At 49.6% G+C, this 16,030-nt stretch overlaps 1 long non-coding RNA gene across 1 annotated transcript; it reads left to right on the top strand.

The window, feature by feature from the left end:
* Nucleotides 1-358: 358 nt before the first annotated feature.
* Nucleotides 359-3,095, top strand: LOC128854111 (uncharacterized). The gene is made up of 3 exons (XR_008453007.1): nt 359-565; nt 1,436-1,487; nt 1,597-3,095. It is a non-coding gene; the product is annotated as an uncharacterized LOC128854111 (long non-coding RNA).
* Nucleotides 3,096-16,030: the final 12,935 nt, after the last annotated feature.

Below are 16,030 nucleotides of genomic sequence, written 5' to 3'. Positions count from 1 at the left end.
TGTAGCCTCTAATTCATAAATTCATCAGGACTTTCCCAGGATGTCAGTTTTGGCAAATGAGCCCTGAGTTGCTTCATGCTAATGGAGTGGTGGGCTGCCTGACCTCAGGAAATAGAGAGGCCAAACATGAAAAAACAGAGCCGGGTTCAAGGCTGGGGCTGTGAACCCCAGATTTGAGGGTGAGGTCGGGAAAGGGTCAGGCGAGCATTGTGTGCACGCGAGGGAGAAAACGCTGGTTTCTATTTAAAACCTTTCGTGCCGCTGCCAGAGAGCTCTCACCATTGTGTGCGGGAGCAGCCCGGCTATTGAGAAACACGCCTTGAAAATCCCGACTGCGGGAATGGGGAAAGATTGGAAACAGTCACTCTTACGTGTTACAAGCCAAACCCTCCTCTACCTTGGGAAGAAAGGGAGGGCGAGATCTGCCTGGCTCTTTTCAGCAGCTAACGCAGATGGATTTGCTTTGGCGTTTAAGGGTGATGGATGTGCCAGGTGCTATTCATTAGAAATGATTTGCTGGGGCCAGCGTAGCTCGCCTGCCCATTAGGACGCATATACTTCACAGGTTAGTAATGATGGGTGCGCTTAATAGTTTCTAAGTATCAGAGGGCATTAAAAAGCCCTGGAAGAGAAGGCTATCAATATTTACAGCTTCAATTTGTTGGGGGAGGAAACCAGTGCGTGCGCCTGGAAGGGGTGTCCACCCCGAGTCCCTACTTGCCGTCGGTGGGTGTTGGCCCAGGGGAGGCTGGAGTGGAGCGAGGAGGACCGGATGGGAATCCACTAGTGCTTTGTCCTTAGTGCATCCAAGTGGTGTGGCGGCAGCAGCTTGTTTGGCTCCAGAGGGTCTAAACCGAGGCCCAACACCAAACGTGGGTGCACACTGAAGTCAGAGCCCGCGGCAGAGCCCAGCAGCCCCAGGTCCTGTTGAGGCTGGCTCTGTGAGCACCATGGACCATGATCACAGGAGGCGGAAGGTCATTCACTGAGGGATGATTATGGCTATTACATCCCCATTCCGCTCCTTTGCCCTCCCCCTAGCCCAGGATTTGCTTGGAGCGAGATCCCGTTAACAACCCTCTGCTGATGGGCAGCCATTTACTTAAATCCCAATTTTTCATTAAAATAGCACATATGGCTATCAAGCGTCGCAAGGTCACAGGGCTGCATTGTCTCAGCTTAATATGATGCTATTAATGCTGGACTATAATGTCCCAGATACAGCAAGTTCAGCAGCACAAGATCAAGCATTGGGCAAGACTGCAATTTTCTCCTGTCCTCCTGCTATGATCTTATCAAAGCCTGAATGATCTCTATATACGAAATCACACAGGAGAGCATTAAATATCGCGAAAAGCTCTGCTTCCACCGGCCCGCGGGGAGGTTGGGTTCACAGCCTGTCTCCCTTTGTGTCACTGCCTGCTCTCTCCGGCAGGGAACGGGGTGGCATCGGCTGGAGAGATTCAAGCATCCAGGCTGAGAAATGGGTGTGAGTTCACGTTTTATATTTACCAGTGGATATATTTTTTTTTTTCTTTTCTGAAATCTGACCTTCATTCAAACCCACATGGTTTTATGTCTAATTTTTTTGCACAGCTCGTCTTCTTGCTCAACTGCGCCCGTGGCCACCGCGCTGGCCTGGGACTCTCGGAGTGGTGGCCGTCACTACTATCAGCAAGACTCAGTAACCCCTTTATTTCTCCCTCAACTAAACTAGACAAGAATAATTCTTTTCTCCCAGCCTTTATCTTCCTATCTGAGCTACAAGTGCCTTTATCTCACATGTTCCCGTACAGTTCCTAGCACAGCAGGACCCCGCTCTCTGTACTTGAAACGCAGGAGGGCTGACTAACAATTATGGAACAGAGACACAGGTAGGAAAAGGCAGACTGGAAGCTGTCTGGTGGCTTTATTAAGTCATACAAAGCTATGGCACTTATCGACTCGTTGGCACCGGTACAACGTGATGCCCAGATGGAAGGTTTTCATAGTAAGAAGAAAGCACGTAAATACGGGCAAGTTTGCTTGCACGCCAGCCCTGCCAAGGAGGAAACACCTCTTGCAGTATCTCCATGGGTTTGCAGAGCAAACAAAAGTGTTATTTCATCTCAGGAGCACAGAGGCACGCCAAGCATCCTCACAGCCCGCACCAGGGTGTGCGCTAAGTGAGCATCTGCAGAGGCAGCGGGGAGGACCCGCAGGGCAGGGACGCGGTGGCTGCTCCCAGCAGATGTGCGGGTGACACTGTGCGTGCACAACCGGCTCTGTGCACACCAGGAGAGCTGGAGGACTCCGGAGGGCTGCAGTGGGAAGGGGCCTCCTTGCGAAACAGCCCAACCAACTCGCCAGAAAGGAAAACAGATGCAAAAGGCAAGCTTTTCTGCCATTATTTCCCATTTGAGTCAGAAGAGCTTAAAAGATAATGAGTTAATTGAGCAATGGAAGCCATCTCCCTATAGCTATGTGTCAGCTCCTATTAGCTGCTCGGTAACATTAACTGAGGATATACAGATACTCTCTGGAGATATCGATCATTTATTTACCAAGCCCTGTGCTTCCCCTTCCCGGTCGGTGGGCAGGGATCGCGGGTGGTGGGCAGCCGCTCCATCACGCCGCGCAGGGCACCGCAGACAGCCGTCAGCTGCAATTGTTTTCTAGTGAAAATAGATGTTCAGTATTGATCCTTTTCCTCCAGTAGAGTCCGGGGGGCCTTCTCCTTAGTTACTCTAATAAAACACAACTAATTAAATTTGTGCCTTGCTTTTTCAATATTGCATTATCCTAATTACTAATTAAGGGGACCAAATGGAAGGGATAGGCATTATTCCCGGCAAAAGATCCCCTAATGGCCTAAATGACATCTCAGGGAAGGAGGAAATCTTTCAGCAAAGGCCAGGACTGAAGCTTGGGAAGGGATCCCTGGGGGCAACTTAACCAGAGGCTCTTTAACTCTTCAGCCGCTGCCTTGGTATTTGCTGAATCATGGAGGAGCTGGGAAAGAACGCGTGCAAAGCTGCCCTGCGCGTGGGAAGCAGCTGACTGGCAGGGAAGCTGCACAATTCCAAGCGAGGAGAAATCGGGGAGAAAGTAAAAGGAATGGGGCCATCTACGCTTGGCACCATCTGCCTGGGAAAGCACGTAAGGGGAAAGTGAAGGGAAGGACTCTTCAAGGCGAGTAAGTTGCCCACTCGTGTCCTCCCATGCCACGCAGCATCCAGCCCACACGGGGTCATTCCGGAGCTGGGGTTTCTCGGGGTGGGATGAGCCCTTTCAAGCCCGTACACAGCATTCTGCTTTTGCCAAATCCATGCCAAAACAGTTTTCCTCCTGTTTTGAGAGGCAATTAAATGCACACAATTATAGGGAAGCCTCTTTGGGGGGACCATTGGCAGCAGGAGGCCAGCCTGCCATTCGGAGCTCCAGGAGCATCCACTCATCACCAGCGACTCTGGGCAATGAAGCACTGGGTGATGCGCTGAGCAAGGGACACCAGATAAGAGCCAGGCTTAAACCAGACCTCCAGGCTTTCAGCAGCTCTGCTTTGGTACTCAGACCAAGTTAAGCTCATTTTACACGAGCATCTTTGAATAAATCCCAAACATCCTTTAATACATCCCCATGGACCAAAGATCCCAGTGTGGGAGCCCGTGTTAGGCTGTGCTGACCCTCTCCCCGCTGGAGAAGCCACCTCTGGAGTTCACTAACATTTTCGTTTCATTTGCTGTGTGAATTGCTGCTCATGCTCTGGCTGTTCTGGCTTCATAAGTCACCGGTTCATTTCTCATATGGCTCTTTTAGAAACATATTTTTCCTCTTAAATATGTGGCCTGAAAGTGTGAACTGAGATTTATGTTGAAAAGAATTCAGAAAGAATAGCAAATCAGCACTTGTCGGAGGAAAAAAAAAATACTACTTTGGACATTACAGAGAACCCCCCAGCTCTGGGATTTAGGGAGATCTATTCTTCCAAAGATCTAGGCATGTACCAGGGGCAGCTTTACTGCCCAGAGCAGCAATGATGCTCAGCCTTTGGGATGAGCTTTTCACCTCTAGGCAGCCACGTGGGAGGTGAAGAGTCACCAGCATTTGATATCTGGGGAAACTGAGGCACTGCCACACCTTGTACCAAGAGAGGGACTGTTAGAGGTCAAACACCTTCCAGATCCGCCCTCTTTCCCTTTTCATGATGATTTGCTTCTTGCTTTACGTAGCCCTGTTACAAACAAGGAATCATAACATTAATTGAAATTTAAAGACTCCAGACAATATTGATGTCTATAATTTAGCATCCTCTTGGTTTCTATTTTGCCCACAAGTTAAACCGATCGTGGGTCCATTTCAGATGATATTCTCCCTCTTCCTTGAAGTGATTGAAATCTTATTAATGAAGGATCATATCGACGCTCAAGTTTTAAGCAATAAACATATAAACAGAATGAAGGGAAGCAGAATGCTCGCGTCTCTCAACAGTGAAAATTGTTCCATTCTATTTTGCTGTAGCAGATGTTAAGTTTCCAATAATAAAATAAAATAAAAAATCTAAGGGAGACATTTAGCAAAGTATAGCTTTACACGCCAGAGTTATCACTCCAATTTCAACTGGGACCATAAAGTTTTATGAGCTATTAAATTGTCCTAAACCTCCTTTAACACACTAGCTCTAATGTTGGAGATTAACCATTTAGAAAAAGGAGGTTACCTTAGCAGAGATCAGGCCATTTTCCTGCACTCTGATTCAGTCAATAACACTTTTCTATGGCAGAGCCATTTGCTGGAGTGCGTGTCTGGTAATTAGCCCGCATGCCCTGCAGGTAATGCAGCCACGGTAGATGCCATCCCTCCCACCGCGAGAGGAGCATAAGCAGCGCCAGAAAGGATGCTCAGGAGAGCAGAGCTCTGGGCTGGAGACAAGAATCAGAGAATCACAGAGGAGTTTGGGCTGAAAGAGATCTTAAAATTCATCCATAACAACCCCCTGCCATGGGCAGGGATACATCCTGCTGGATCAGGGGCTCCAAGCCCCATCCAACCTGGCCTGGAACCCCTCCAGGGATGGGGCAGCCACCACTTCTCTGGGCAACCTGGGCCAGGGCCTCCCCACCCTCACAGCAAAATATTTCTCCCTAAGATCTCATCTCAATCTCCCCTCTTTCAGCTGAAAACCATCCCCCTTCACCCTATCCCTGCACTCCCTGATCAAGAGCCCCTCCCCAGCTTTCCTGGAGCCCCTTTCAGTACGGGAAGCTGCTCTAAGGTCTCTCTGGACCCTGAACAACTCCAGCTCTCTCAGCCTGTCCTCATACAGGAGGTTCTCCAGCCCTCGGATCATCTCTGTGGCCTCCTCTGGACTTGTTCCAAGAGATCCATGTCCTTCCTGCGCTGAGGACTCCAGAACTGAAAGCAGGACTCCAGGTTGTGCCTCAAGAAAGCGGAGTAGAGGGATAGAATCCCCATCCCTCACACCGCTGCTCCCACTGCCTTGGATGCAGCCCAGGAAGAGGAGGGAAAATCTCAGCTCCTTGTCTGGGTGCAGTTTTGGTTCTCCGATCCCGTCTCCCATTCAATAAGGATGCTCTTGGTTTCTTCTTTCCTCGTTTCTTTTCTCTTTGGGTGACAAATTCATCTGAGCATAGTCTTTGACTATATTTTATTACCTTACAGACGAGACCTTTGCTCTTAGCTTGAATCCCCCGGGTGCTAGTGAGCAAAACTGGTCTGTACCTGACCCAGGAAAAGGTTAACAGACATTTCAATTTGCACTTGCAGAGCTCTTTCCACAGCAGAAACTTAAAACCACTCCAGCCACATCCACGGAGTGTCACAACACCCTCTAGAAGCCCAGCATTATTTTATTGATTTGTAAATAGGTGCAAACCCAGGAGCAGAGACAGCCTTGATCCACAAAACTATCTTCAGCGCCTTAGAGGGGACTCGGGGGACTTTGCCACTTGTACTTTGCTGGGTTGTCACCCCTCTTTCTCCCTGTTGAAGCGGTAACTCTCTGTGCACTGAACCTCAGGAAGTGTCATCGTTTCGACCGTAAGGCAGCCCAGCTGCCTGATTTTTTGGGGTTGGCTACACCTGGGAACATCTGTATTGAGAGAGCTGAGCAGCACGGGGTTGTCTCATGCTGACAACTTGCAGAGATCTGGCATCTCTCCTAACATTTCTGCTATAGCTCCTTTTCACAAGCTCTGGATGGTCTCCTGCTCAGCTGGCTTAGAGCTCTGCTGAGGGCTGGAGTGCAGGGGTGCATCCTGTTTTTAAGACACATAATTGCATCCCTGCTTTTCCCTGGGCTTATCTTGAATATTTTAGGACCATGTGGGAAGGAAAAAGCAGGAGAAGTGGGACCTGCTCCCCCAGGAGTGCTCAGTGAGCACAGCCCTGATACAGAGGGGAGAGCCAGGCTGGACCCTCCGTCGGGGCTGGGTTAACGTGCTCAGAACAACCGGACAGCAAGGCGCTGGGCAGAGGGCGGCTCCTTCCCGGGAGGAATTTTGAAAGAAAGCGTAACCCCTGCTCTATTTTTGAAAGAAATATTGCAGAGGCCTTCTCCTGCATCCTGCACATCGCCACTGCCAGGGCTCCGCTGCAGCACGGGGTGGCTTGGCAGCCCTCAGGGGTGGGAAATGTCTCCTCCCAAAAGCCCGATTCCCATTTCCCCTCTGATAAGATCAGCAAAAACTAGTTTTCCCCCTACGTTTTTTTTTTTTGAAGGCATTTCCTATTTTCAGGCGTTATTAATGGTTTCCCCTAGCTGAGGGCTGAGGGCAGACATCTCTCAGAGCCGGGGTGGGATGTCTTCCCCATGCACACATCTTTATAAAGATGCATTAGGAGGTGCTTCAAAGCCTCTGGTATCTGTGAGGGGACCAAGCCACACCCCACCATCAGTTTTCTCTGGAATAGCACAGCCTGTGTGCAAGGTTTGACAGCTCTGGAGGGTCTTTGCTTTCTTCTCAGCCATCTGTTGTGGTTAAAATCCTGACTGGGACTTCAAATTCACGTGTAGTTGGAGCAAGAATCCAGCACACCAGCCTGTTCTGGGGAGAAAGGAGGATGCTTACCCTTCTATGACCCTTCATCAGACTTTGACGATGTGGTTCGCAAGGTTCATGTGCGCTGCAGCCTGTTTCTTTTTGATTAAGAAGATGCCTTCTGCCATCTGAGATGCCTCAGACATCAGCAGAGACTGCATTAAGAACAGCCATTTAGTACAGAAATGCTCTGACTAAGCCCGTCTTCACTGGTACAAATGTATCCTGTGTCCCATATCACAGAGAAACGAGGTTGAACTGATGCAAACTTGAAGACTAACAGGACTGTCTGTCAACAATTAGCTGGAGGTTGAAACTTTTAGAGCCATATCTTCTTCCGCAACTCAGGAAGAGCTCAGAGTTGAAAAAAAAAATCACACTGCATGCAGTAGACATTTTGATTGAGCAAGTTTTAAGACTGAGTCAGAAAGATTTCCTAACACCTCTTCCCTCCCCACACTCCCCAGATAACAAACATTGAGAGCTGCTGACAGAAAAGCCCTCTTTCTCACTCATCCTAACTGGAGACGGCCAGCCTGGAGTCAGTTGGGGATTCGGGGGCCCCAGCCCCAAGGCTGCCAGCTCCCCGCTGCAATCTTTAATTGTCCTCAACTACTACTGAGATGAGGGGCACCCTAAAAAATGCTACGTATCCTGAGTTTATATGCTACGTATATTGAGTTTACAGTTTTCTTCTTCCAGCTTTGCCTCTCGAGTTAAAGTAGCCCTGGTAGAGCAATCCTGTTCCCTGCTGGTCCCCACAAGAGCTCTCAGCATCTTCCCAGAAAGCAATCTCCAGCTGGAGCAGGGCGTGGGCTTCTACAGCATCCTCAATCTCCCCAGCTTGCTCTGCGGGGCTTCCCATCTCCTTGTGGGTGCGTTGTCCTCGCCCAAAGGGGCTTTTGGTTGGAGAGAGTAAAAGACCCAACACCCCAGGAGGTGCTTTGTTGCTCAGTTTTAATAGTTAAAGGAAGGAAAGAAATGTAAGGCCCTGTTCAAACCAGAGACCTGACAGCCTTTCCAGGCCATTCATCCGCCTCTCTCCGTTCCTTTGCTTTCCTTCTAATGTATGTAGATGGAGAATGCAAATACCATCATGAGAAAATTGACCTTTTGGCTGAATGTCACCAAGTTCTGCAGCAGTGGGAGTGTTTGCATTCAGTCGTTAGCTTTAGCCTGTACAATTATTTATACACATCTCTGGAAGACTGGATGGGATGACTCAAAAACGATTGTGACCTTGATTCTGGTGGTTTGATGGGCTGCAGTCCTTAAATGTTGTGCTGCTAACACCAATGCCAACCTTTCAAATCAGCAATCCTTAACCTGGGTCTACCGTTGTCCCAGAAAAGCTATCGTTCAATAGCTGAGAAAACCAACCAGTAGTGTGAGATTACACCTCTACGAATGGAGTCATCTAAACTTCATTACTAACTTGATATCTTATATCGGAAACCTAAAATAGAAGGTATTAAACTTGAAATTCCCAAGGGACCTTGTTTCCAGAGCTTCTAATTGATGAAGGCAACTTCAATTGATGAAGGCAACTTCAAAGAAACTCCAAAGCATTCCACTTTGGCCCTGATGAGCTGGGTATGACCACATGTCGTGCTGCTCTGGAGCGATGGACATTTTTTCATAGAAATTAAGCCCAAAAATGCAGCTTTGGTGGCACTTTGAAAAACCTTGGCCATTCTGCCTGTGCCTGCAGGAATCTTACAATGATTTCTTAGCCCTTGGCTCCATAGGAGGGGGTTTGAAGGCTGAGTTAGAGTCATCTCAAACTCTCTCCTCTATGGATTTCACGCTAGCTGAAGAAAAAATGTTCTCTGCACGGCGTTACTGGCAAGCGATCTGCCTGGCTGCTGGGCTCCCTCGCTCTGAATGCTAACACTTTGCTTTTGTGCTCGTTCGCCTCTTGTTGAAACTCAGTTGAATTTCATTCCAGTAGACAGTCTTACATCGTACGATTCCTTTAGATGATGTTAAAATCCGTCTCTGCCATTCTCAAGGTGGTCAATTGAGCGTGCCGGGCTGAGCCACGTGTATGGAGAGTGGCTTATGGCACAAAAACCCAGGAGGGGGCTTGGACTGAGCTGTGAACGACCAGAGATGGAACTGGGAGTCATCCGAGCTGGGCTCTACGGCTCAGCTGCGCTGGGTTCCTCACTCCATCCTGCCAAACTCCAGCCTGTCACCATCATATTGACATCCAGCACCTTCCAACCCTTTCCCCACCCTTTTCAGCCCCTATTTTACATGCCACAACCATCCTGTTGCCTGCATCTCGGTGATGTTGCTCAGAGAAATTAGGGCAACTGCTGTACAGGGTTTTTTATTAGGATTGCCAAACTCTTTCAGCACTTTTAGAAAGGGCTTGAAAAGAGGCCAAGTCGTTTCTCCTTCTTCTGTTTCTTTTCCTCCACCTCCTCCCTCCCTCCCTCCTCTCCCCCCTCCCCTTTGCTGTCTGCGGATGCTTTGGGATGAATTAATTTAGACGTGTGGTTTTGAATGTTTTTGGCTCCTGGTTATCGAGCCATTCAGCGGTTCTGGGAGCCTCCCCCATCGGCTGTTATTGAACCAGACAGAGAGGGGCGGAGGAGATGGCAGCGGCCTGATTTGTTGGCTTGTTAGTTCTGCTCCTGCGAACCGTCCATCGTCTCATGTTCCTGAAGGCTGACAGCGAGAGACGGCAGCCAAAATGCTCCTTGCGGGCTGGCTGCGGAGCGATGCCCCTGCACGGGATCATCGCTGGCATCGTGATGGAAATGAAAATGGGTGGTTTCTCTCTGTTTTCCCTTTGCCTCCCCCAGTTCCCCATCCCTGAGTCAGGCTGTCACCCCAGCTCGGCTTTGGGATCCCTGTTGGGGTCTTGGAGAGGTATTTTTAGCCCCAGGGGAGGCAGAGCTGACTGAGCAACAGCAATATGCCCACGGAGAAGACCTTCCCTCCACTTCTTGCTTGCATCCAGGGCTGGCTTAGGTTTCTCTTCCTTGGGGAGGCTCATGCTCTGCCCTAAATCCCTGCAGGGAGCCTTGGTCCAAGGGCAGCGCTGCCTGCTCTCCCAGCCCTATGGCAACCTCTGTGCTGGAGCAGGGCTTGGTGGGCACTGGTGCCATCAGCAGAGCTGCGCTCAACGCTGCTAAAAGCCTTACAAGCTCCAAGCTGGCTCTCCTGGAGCCTCCCATAATGTAGGCAGAAGCAGTGATAACCACTAAATCTTTCTGAAAAGCACTTCCTATCGGTGCCGCTCTGGGGGGTAGCACTGAGCCCCTTTCATCGTAGGGAGGATGGTTAGAATTCATTATTTCCTCTTCTTTTTAGTTAAATTTTAAAAGCCCACCTGAAACTCTCATTATTCCCTGTCAAGACTTTCTTTGAGTGTACTTCTGCTCTGCTTTCATGCTAGGCTAATATCTAAGAAAAATATTATCTCTCTGCTTGGCTTACTGCCATCCCGGCCGTGTTTGTATTTCAGTGGTGGATGAAGCTGCTCCAGTTTATTTATGTAGCTGGTAAAGCTGCCCTCCAGCCAGGAGGCACAGCGGGACTCCCCTTGCTCTGAACTCAGCGCCCAAGTGCATTGGGCCACGGTAGAAATCCCGTATGGCTTTAAACCATCACCACGGTCACGCCATGGCTCTGCACCAGGCAGAGCTCTCTTCCTGCAGCTCTGCTTAGACATCTGTGCGTTAAACAGCAAAGAAAAAGTCCATGGCCCTAATTCCTGCCATTCCTGGGGTGGTATCGGGAATTGGTAGAAAGTCTTTGGGTGCAGAAATTCCTGGTTTTCATCTGTTCCATCCGCCTTACTCATTAGGTACCAGATTAAAATGTCAGAGGTGCAAACAGACATTTTGAGGGGCTGCAGTGGGCTTTGGAGCTTTTGTTTTGATAATTTAAGCTCAGATCCAGACAGTTTTTGAAGATATAACTCTCAGTGATTAAAATCTTCCTGGGATTTACCACCTCTTCCCTGATGGGAAGAGGGCTGCTGCTGGGGCTAGACTGGGAGCTTGCCACTCCAACAGCCCCTGCAAGGCATTTTTCTGATGGATCTCTTTGACAGAAGGTTAACACATCCCAAAAAAGGGACTTTTAGCCCCAACCTGTACCAAAGCACTTTTTGTGCCAGTGTGAGCTTGTTTTTCCCCATCACTGCATCCCAAGAGTGTGCAGTTCTCCTGCAAGCTCAAATCCCTCTGGGCCATGGTTAAGAGAGCAGCATTACTCTAGATTAAGGGTTTTTTTTGCCAGCATTACCGTCTGGGTTATCTGCTGCCGGAGCTGAGTCAGGAGGCACTGCCACGGCTGCTTCTTGCCGATCCCTGGCTGCCAGCCCAGGAGAAGCCACGGCCACACGAGAAAGTTAACACGGGGTAATCTAGGGTGTGAATTTATGGCCCAGCAACTGCTCCATGGCTGTGGTCTAAATGCACGTTTACCCCATGGTGAATGCAAAGAACTCCATGATCTGCTGCCCTGTGGGGCTGGGGAAGAGCTGCCCCTGGGGAAGGAGCAGGGAGAGCCGCTGCTGAGCAAACCTTGCAGCCCTACACGCTTGGGTGGCCAGACACGGGGAGGGCTTGCACATGGAATTATCCCGAAACGTTTGCAGCAGGAAAACGCTGCGCAAAGAGCTCTTCTGGTAAATTCCCTTTGCTCACAAGGCCACAGGAGCTGGGACTGGAGGATGCTTTAATGCACTCATCTCGCATAGAGCACTTGATGCATCTCCTCCATGTGAAAGGCGGAAGAATAGAGAAGAATGTGTGCGGGCAGAGGAGAGCGGTGCCAGTACGGTTGAGTGTCTGAGGTGGATGGCAGCGAGGCACTCTGTGAGCAGCCTTTCTCCAGCTGCGTTCCTCTTTTGCAATTCCAGCATCTTCTTTCTCAGTAATTTATATTGACAGAGTCTTTCAAAACACTTTAGGGTTGTTTACAACATTGAGCAAGAACATTTTGTCTCATGTCCTCTTCATTCTTAAAGACGGTCCTCTCCTTCGTCCATCTCCCCGCTTCCTTTCCCCAGCTTGTGGGAGGACTCCCTCTGCTCTCTGCAAACTTGATGGGCTAGAAAAGAACCTGCTAATCTACTTGATGTGATGTTCCTTCCTCTCTAATCAGTAATTAACTTTTCCAGTCTGGCAAAAAGCTCTTTTTCAATGGCAGACCCCCCCTGCACCTGAAGTGCTCGCTCCTCTGTGCACGTTATTGCACAGAGTGTGCTTGTGGAGTGCTGGGAGCCAAAGTGACACAAAAAGTGGGCAAGGCTGGGTTCTGCTCCAGCATCCCCCACAGCATCATCTGAAATGGTGGCCCAGGCCACCCTCTGCCAGCGCAGCTCTGATGTTCTTTCTTCAAGCACCGAGTGCATGAGTGATGCTGGAACCCAGCGAGAGCTCAGCCTGCAGCAAGTCCTCTCCTCTCCATCCCTCCTGATTTCTCCAGCCATTTGCAGTGGTCTGCACCCCACCTGGATGTCCCTCGTTCCTTGTCACATTGTCCTAAGAGCACTGGGAAGATGATTCTCTTATGAAGCCTATGTCCAGTCCTGATCCATCCCATCAGCAACGACCACTTTAAAACCTTTTCAAAATCTTCTTCAGCCTTGAAGAAGAGTCCTTTTGAAACCACTTCAACATAGGGAAATGAAGTAAAGGATTTGGATTCCCTGGATAGACAAATCCCCTCTGCAAAACCAGCTGCTCCTGGAGCTTGTAAGCTAAATACCAGCCAAACCTGGCAGCCGTGCCCCAGGCAGCTTTAATGCATCCAGCACAGAGGGAAAAGAGAGCAGCACCATCCCCGGGCAGGACTTTCTGGCAAGTCTGGTATAATGTCTGCTCAAGCCTGCATCTCTGTGCTCTCGCTGCCTCTGTCCTATTGCAGTTAGATTAAAGCTTATACACGTTTGACTACCCATGCCACAATAATCCTCCCATTTGCACTTACCTAAGAAGGCTGCGGTGCCCAATTATTTTAGAGTCTGCTGTTTTACATGCTCTTGGCTTTGATTAAGACTTTCTCTCTTTCAGCCAGACATCAAAGTGCAACCTTGAGTTTTCCAGCACTGCATCGTGGGCTTGGGGTGTTCTCATTGCTTCCTTGTGATAAGCAGATGAGCTGCCCAGATGGCAAAGCAGCGGGGAGGGAGCGCCGTGCCCCAGCAGGCAGAGAGACAGGAATGAGGATGTTTCACCAAAGTCTTCCCCCTCCTGCCCTGCTCTCCTCTTCTTTTTCTACCACCTTTCTTCCCACTCTGCTCCGAGGGGTTGCCCTGATGCCCAAGCCCATCCAATAAACCTGTCCTCATTGAGCACCATTCTGAGGAGGGGACAGATTTAGTGAGCTCAGGACGAGAGCGTGGAACTGCTCTTTGGCTTTCTAATCACAGATTTTGGCTTGGCTTTCAGCCACTCGGTGCAATCAATAGTCTTATATCCGTAAACCTATAGTGGACTTGGCAAGATGTAAGCCCTGTGGGTTTTCTTCATTCATGAAACCATAGTCCGGCGCTCCTCCTTCCTTCCCTCTGTTTATTAGGACAACAGTCACAGCAGCATTCACCCAAATTAATTCCCATCTTGCCTCCATCCCTCTTCCCCTGCAGATAGAGTCATCCGGAAGGACAGGTAAGAAGCATTTCTAGGCTCATTTGTTGCTGTGTCCCCTCATAACTGGCTCTGCAGGGCGAATCAACCCTGTCGCTGCTGGGAAACTCATTTAAATACGTTAAGAGGGAAAATGGGGGTGTGCGTCTCAAGGAGGCTCCCCGACACATGGCATCTGGCTGATGAGAGAGTCTGTCAGGAGCAGCCTGCATGGTGGATGCTCCCCGCGATGATAACTGTTCAAAGTGGATGAGCTTTCTGTCAACAACTTAATAATCTACGTCTGCCACCATCCCGTGTCAGCCAACACTCCTGTAACGAATTGTTGATAAGGAGGAGGTTAGAAGGGAGAAAATGGGCTGTTTTGTCAGCACAATGTTCTTGTCAACAAAAAGGCTCTGGAAAAGCTTGCTGGCTCCTTCGTAGCCTGGGGGTACACACCAGCCCCACAGCCCGGTTGGTCCCAAAGCCTCCGACAGCGACTGCAGCAGCAGAAGTGGCAAAAAAACTGCTGTAGTAAGCAGATGTGGTTGAGCCTCCTCCTAACCCAAGTAATTAGCCTGGTTTTCATCCTGAAGCTTTTCTATCTCTTCCCCACATCTTTATTTTTTAAACTTCTTGTTCTTGTACATATGCAATTTCTTACTCCCCGCTCCCCCGTGAACTCGCTCCACACTGAAACTCGGCTGCAGCTTTGTGGTGGAGGAGTCGTGCGGCTGAGCTACTCCTGGGCAGAGAAACTTTCCCCTTTGTTGTCTAAATCAGTGGGAATAGTAGGAGAGAAGACCCAAGACACGGCACACCTTCCCCAGGCCAGGTTCCAGCTCTGCCTCTGGATGAGTGAGGGCAAACCTGGGCACCCGCGGGGTGGAGGAGGCTGCTGTGCTCCAGCAGTGCCCTGTCCTGCAGCCCTTCTTCACCCTGGATTCATCCCGGCTCCACCACAGATGAGGGGTAATAGTTTGAAGCTGAAAGAGTGGTGATTTATATTAGACACTAGGAAGAAATTCTTTACTGTTAGGGTGGTGAAGCCCTGGTCCAGGCTGCCCAGAGAAGTCACAGATGCTCCATCCCTGGAGGTGTTCAAGGCCAGGCTGGATGCTTTGAGCAACTAGATCCAGTGGGAGATGTCCCTGCCTGTGGCAGAGGGGATGGAATTGGATGATCTTTAAGATCTCTTCCAACCCAACCCATTCTATGATTCTGTGACAGTCCCATCACCCAGCTCGCGCTGCGGGGGCGGATGCATTGCAGGGTCCAAGCCCAGAGCCCAGATCCAGAGACTGGCAGGAGACCAGCTCGTCCTCGTTGCACAACAGGAGCTGTTCCATAGGCTTTGTCTGGGGAAAAAAGAAGGAATTATCACTTGGGGAGCAAATTCCTCTGGCTGCTTGAGGCCAGGGCTCAGCGCTCTGGAATGCCGGAGTGATAACACGGCATGAGAACGGACGTTTAAAGGGGCTATGGATGCAAACAGCATCCCCGCCACCCGGCCCGGCCACCAGCCCAGAACTTAAGCTGCTGTTGCAACCGAGAGTGTCTGGTTGGAAAGACAGACACCCAGGGCTTCGTTCCTTGGCTGGGGAAGGCTGACAGTTGCTTCACATTTAATGATGCTTCCTCTGGTTTATATGAGCTGAGGATGTGGCCCACTGTGTGCAAAATCAGCCACTCATTAGCGTTGCCTGCAATCCCTCAGTGCAGGGCGAAATGAAAGCAGTTGCCAAATTGCCACCTGGAGCAGATTTTTTACCATTGAATTACAATTGGCTGGAGACAGCGGGAGTTCTTCATTCATATGAACTGTGTAACAAAGCACTCGGAAGCTGTTGCCGCACTTGGATTTCATACTCAGGTACGACACAACTGCAGCATCTTCGGTGTGTCCATCAGGCGTTGGCACCGGGAGCCTCCGGCTGCAGCACGTGGTGCGATGGGATGCAGGTTCTGGGCTCTTGCCTTGTCGTCAACCTACGCTTTGCAAGAAAGCTGGGGTAGAAGCTTCAGCCAGTGCTGGGCAGCAATGCCCTGAGCATCCAACTTCTGTCTGTTCTGTCACAGACTGACATGCTCTGCTATGCGATGCTATCACACGTTTGTCAGCAATGATGCTTACAAAGCGCTACAACTTCTGACGTGCCATCAAATAATGTAAAAAAACTACCGAATTGAGACATCCCCTAAAATAAGATTTTAAAGCTCTTACTTTTATTTAGGAAAACATTCCAGACTTTGTTTTTTGATGATATTTTTTTTTTTCACTTTTATTTTCCTAACTGATATTTTAATGATTAGGGAACTGGAAGAATTTTCTCTGACATACATGGACACGTTCAAGGTGGAAGAAACGTGGCCTTTGATGGAACAACATCATGG

The sequence above is a fragment of the Cuculus canorus genome, chromosome 19, assembly GCF_017976375.1.
Source record: "Cuculus canorus isolate bCucCan1 chromosome 19, bCucCan1.pri, whole genome shotgun sequence".
Classification (NCBI taxonomy): Eukaryota; Metazoa; Chordata; class Aves; order Cuculiformes; family Cuculidae; genus Cuculus; species Cuculus canorus.
The sequence above is the reverse complement of the archived record's forward strand: the minus strand, read 5'-3'. Positions and strand labels throughout refer to the sequence as shown.